Genomic DNA, 5,188 nt, shown 5'->3' with positions numbered 1-5,188 from the left:
TAAAACAAATCAGACAGAAAAATGATGTATAATCTCATTTATATATGCCATCTTATAACAAAAAGATGAACTTATGGAAATAGAAAGAGATCAGACTACTTGTGGTTACCAGAGGTGGAAGGTCCAAGGATGGGGTGGATTGGAGGAAGGTAGTCAAAAGGTACAAATTTCTAGTTATAAGTACTAGGGAGTAATGTATACCACGATGGCTATAGCTGACACTGCTATATGATACATAGGAAAGTTGTTTAAAAGTAAATCACAGAGAGACTTTTTTTCTCTTTTTTCTTTCTTTTATTCTTATTGTCTCTATATGGGAAGATGGATGTTAACTGAACCTATTGTGATAATCATTTCACAATATACGTAAATCAAACCATCACGGTGTATGCCTTAAACTTAGACAGTGATGTATGTCAATTATTTCTCAATAAAACTGGAGAAAAACAAACGATTTGGATCTGAACTACAAAACAAATCATTTCAGCAAGTGAATGAGGTTAAAATGATCCATGATAATGGATGAGAATTGGAAACATTGGTCTGAATTCGTTTAGCTTTATATACACACAGGTGGTTAATTAGAGACATACTTATGGATGTGTGTATAGATATTGGCTAGTATGAATACATATTTTTTTCTGTCAGTTGAGAGATACTAAAATAAACAACAGTCCAACAGCAATAAGCACATCTAACATAAAAATACTGGTTTCTAATACCATTCTCCAATAAGAGGAATTGTCCTCCTTGGAGAAATGGCTATATCAGTGTTTGGCCAAGCAATATACAAGTTGAGGCTGGAGTGTCTTGTACTGTCGGAAAGAAAAGAGTGCTCAAAACACATACAAACACACATCTTGATGAGGGTACGTCAAGTGCACATAGGAGCCAACTGAAAGATCTCCCAATGGTCAAAGTGATAGCAATCTGAGCAAAAAAATAAAGGAATTAAAATAAATAGTTATCTACGAGCCCATCTTAATAAATAAACAATTGAATACACAGATGTAAAGAAGAGACAATGTCATCCTGAAGAATTCCAAATTACTGATGTAGAAAACCTGTGGTAGAGGAAGGGGGGAGCATAACCCCCAGTTCTTAGGTGTAGCCTGTGTATAGCAACCTCCTTGCAAAGAATAGCAGTGTGCAGAGGGGGAAAAGGAAGTAACTTTGTAGTGGAGAAACCTGACAAACACTCCCTCAGCCAGATGATCCAGGCCATCATAAAATCATAAATCCTATTGATGGCATGCACCCCTACTATGACATTTTGAAAATGATTCTTTACCTCCAGGGTCTTCCCTATAACCCGTACCCACAGTCATATCATAAGAAAAGCACTACAAAATTCTCAGTGGAAGACATCTTACAAAATAACTGACCAGCGCACTTCAAAACTGTCAAGGTTATAAAGACTAAAGTTGGAGGAACTGTCACATGGAAGAGAGGGCTAAGGAGACGTGACCACTAAATGTAGTGTGGTAACCTAGATGGGATTCTGGACCCGAAAAAGCTCCTCAGATTAAAATTAAAGTAATACAAGTAAACTCTGGAGTGTAGTTGATGATACTATATCAATGTTGTTTTATTAATAATCACAAATGTACCATACTAATGTAAAATAGTAATAATAGGGGAAATTGGGTGTGGGGTATATGTGAACTCTTAGCATCTTCTCAAATTTTCTGTAAATATAATATGAAAATAGTCTATTTAAAACAAGCAACAACAAAAAACAAGCAAATCATTCCCCCAAGACCACCCTCAACAAGTCATCACGTCCTCGCCACGACCATGGCATGGCTGCCTGATACTTCCTGTATCATCCTGTAGCATCATGCAATTTCCTTAGTGAGCAACACAGGTAAGAGCTTCAAGAGCACTGATAACACATACTAGTAATGTGTGGGAAGTAATTGGAAAGTGATGAGTGTTGAGTATTTACCATCATAGTTTTCCATATAGCTTATTTCAATTGAATTGTACTAACAGCTGAGCTTCACAACTGGCCCACAAGGTATCTGAAAATTTGAGAAGTGGCTCTGGTTCCAATAAAAGTTGGCTCCAGCATACCACAGTAGCTTGGGAGTGTGGTGTGTGTGTGTGTGTGTGTGTGTGTGTGTGTGTGTGTGTGTGTGTGTGGTGTGTGTGTGTTTGTATGTGTGTGTTGCATTTGATTATTAGTGATTTTTTCTAACAACTGATTATCAATTTATTAAAAATGTTGATTTAAGCATCTGCAATGGTGACTTCAGCCTCTACTCCTGGCTCAATACTGATGAAAGTGATCTGCTTGACAATCTCAGAAGGACCATGCAAGTCAATGAGTCACTTGTGGATCCTCATCTGGAAAAAATCCCAAGTCTTAGAACCTTCACCACAAGGAGTTTTCCTTGTAGTTATTCTCGGAGTCTTGGTAGGCATCTGAACCCATCCTTTCCCTTTGAGATGCTTTTCCTTAGCGCCTCTGATCAGGTCAGCACATACCTTCTCCAAAGACTTCACCTTGCGGCTGGTGAGGGTGATTCTAATCTGGTGAATCTCCACATTTGGCTCCATGGGAGCCTTCTCGGTATCTTTAAAAGCCATGACTGCGGTGCGACTTCCTGACCTATTTGTTCCTCAGTGATAGCCAACAGCCTGTGAGTCAGGAGCAGGAGCGGGCGGCCAGAGGCTCCGCTGCCGCGGTGATTGCATCTTCCTCAAAGAGGAGTCAGTGATTTGTAAACAAACTCAATATTGTGACATAAAATTTTAATTTAAGGAGTCTCTAAGATTTGAATTCCTCTTTAAGAAGACCATAATGATTAATTCATTTAATTCCAAAAGCAATTACGTGCCACTACCCTTTGTAAGGTACCCCCCCCAGTTGCAATGGGGGGAGAGAGAGAAATAAAACAGTCTCCTTAGCTCTAAATAATTTGTTTCTCCAAAAGGAGAGGCAGACATGAACTTGAAGGGAAGAAAATGATATGGAGAAGAAATATAAACAGTCACAATTTTTATAAATGTTTCAAAACAAAGACGGCGAGCATGATTTGACCCCATTGGGCGTACACCTGCAGTGAATACGCCCTAAGGTGGAATCGATTCAGTGAAGTTTGATGTAAGCACTCCCTACCCCATAGTTTATTTCCCTTTTCCTTATATTACTTATTTTCCTTTTTCTGCATTCCCTCACACCCAGTAATCCATAGTGTACCATTAAATTTCACCTGTACCCTTGATCTCTGGCATAATCACATGAATATATATACACAGAGGTCAAACATAAATTCTCCGTACTTCTTGGACGAGTGTTTATGGAAAAATGCAACTCAAGGAATGTTTGTATTGCCTTGTTTTTCCAGTTTGTCCTTCAAAATCTATTGAGGCCTACCTTTCAGAATTTGGTAGTAATTCTTTTGCCATAATTAAAGATAACTCAGGACATATCTTATTGAAACTAAAGCGGGTGTGCGTGTGTGCACACACACACAAATTCTGTTGGAAAAGGGGACATATAGAAAATCTCCTAATAGAGATGTAAGTTATAGCAGCCGCAAAAGAATTAGGACATAGTATACGCAGTATACTCTCTCTGCCTTAAAGTCAAAGGCTGTGTTTCATCTCTGTGGCGACTACTAGGGATCAACCATTTCAGGATAGGGCTCTACTTGAAGCTAATTTTACTACTTGGATTCACTGGCCCAAAATACATCTACGCAGTTCATACATACATACATACATACATGTTTATTAAAAAGTTGAGATAGTCTTATCTTGCTTTCTGTGGCTTGCAAATAAAGGATTGGTGTGCAAAAGAGCATTTAATAAACTTCTTCCTGACCCTTGTGTTCTTATAATCAAGATTAACTATTAAAAAAAAAAACTAAATATACACATACTGTTATGGGTTGAATTGTGTCCCTCCAAAATATTTTGAAGACCCTGTGAATGTTTCCTGTATGGAAATAGGGACTTTGCAGATGATCAGGTTAAGAGGAAGTGGGCCTCATTAGGGTGGGCCTTCATCCAATATGATGGGGTCCTTATAAAAGGGGAAAATTCAGATATGGAGACAGATAAGTATACAGGGAGAATACCATATAAAGATGAAGGCAGAGATTGGGTGATGTAGCAACAAGCCAAGAAATGCCAAAGGGTGCAAACCACCAGAAGCTAGGAGAAACATGGAGCAGAATTCTCCCTCAGAAGAAACTAATTCTGCTAACACCTTGATCTCTGACATTATCCTTTTAAACTGTGAGAAAATGCATCTCTGTTGCTTAAGCCTCCCAGGTTGTGGTACCTGGTTATGGCAGTCCTAGAAAACCAGTATGCATATAGAAAAATGATAAATGCAGACTAGGAGGGAAAATACAAAAATAAATGAAAAAGACTTTGAGAAAGAACTTAAGATATAACTTAAGCAATGTTACTAGAAAATTGGATTCCAGAGTCACACAACATAGACTTACAACATATTCATCCTTTATTTATTCACTCTTTCAACAACTGTTTATTGATAATGTCACTACCATATGTCAGCTACTAGGTAAGTGTTGTGAATACACCAGCGGGACAGGGATTGTCAGGAGATGAGATTGGAGAGGGGCACAGATTCAAGTGTCCCTGGGACATTCATTAATTATGTTACACCTTCATAATGTTCAGTGTTTTTTTGTTTGTTTGTTTGTTTACTCTCAAAAGTACCCTGGTGTACACACTGCTATATTTAAAATGGATAACCAACAAGGACCTACTACATAGCACAGGGAATTCTGCTCAATATTATGTAACAACCTAAGTGGAAAAAGAATTTAAAAAAGAATAGATATATGTATATGTATAACTAAATCACTTTGCTGTACCCTGCAATTACCACAACATTGTTCATCAACTATACTCCAATATAAAATAAAAAGCTTTCTTAAAAAAAAAGTGCACTGGTGCAAATGATAAATTATAAGGTTGTCCTACATAGAGGTCATAATAGGAAATGTAGATGATTATACTTAAAATCAGAAGTTAGAATCTTTTTTAAGAAAGAGAGTAGAATGATGCTTCATGCGTTAAAAGAATTACTCTACGTGCTGTATGGAGAACAGGTTAGAAGAGGAAAGGGTAGAAACAGGAAAAAGAGAAGACTGTATAACAAATGTAAAACTCTCATGGATTCTAAATGAAGCAAAAAACTCCCTTT

The 5,188-nt window shown here is 37.6% G+C and overlaps 1 pseudogene; it reads right to left on the bottom strand.

Moving 5' to 3' along the window:
• Positions 1 to 2,232: 2,232 nt before the first annotated feature.
• LOC130853941 (40S ribosomal protein S20-like) lies at positions 2,233 to 2,592 on the bottom strand (annotated as a pseudogene).
• Positions 2,593 to 5,188: the final 2,596 nt, after the last annotated feature.

This window comes from Hippopotamus amphibius, chromosome 5 (genome assembly GCF_030028045.1).
Source record: "Hippopotamus amphibius kiboko isolate mHipAmp2 chromosome 5, mHipAmp2.hap2, whole genome shotgun sequence".
Lineage (NCBI taxonomy): Eukaryota > Metazoa > Chordata > Mammalia > Artiodactyla > Hippopotamidae > Hippopotamus > Hippopotamus amphibius.
The sequence above is the reverse complement of the archived record's forward strand: the minus strand, read 5'-3'. Positions and strand labels throughout refer to the sequence as shown.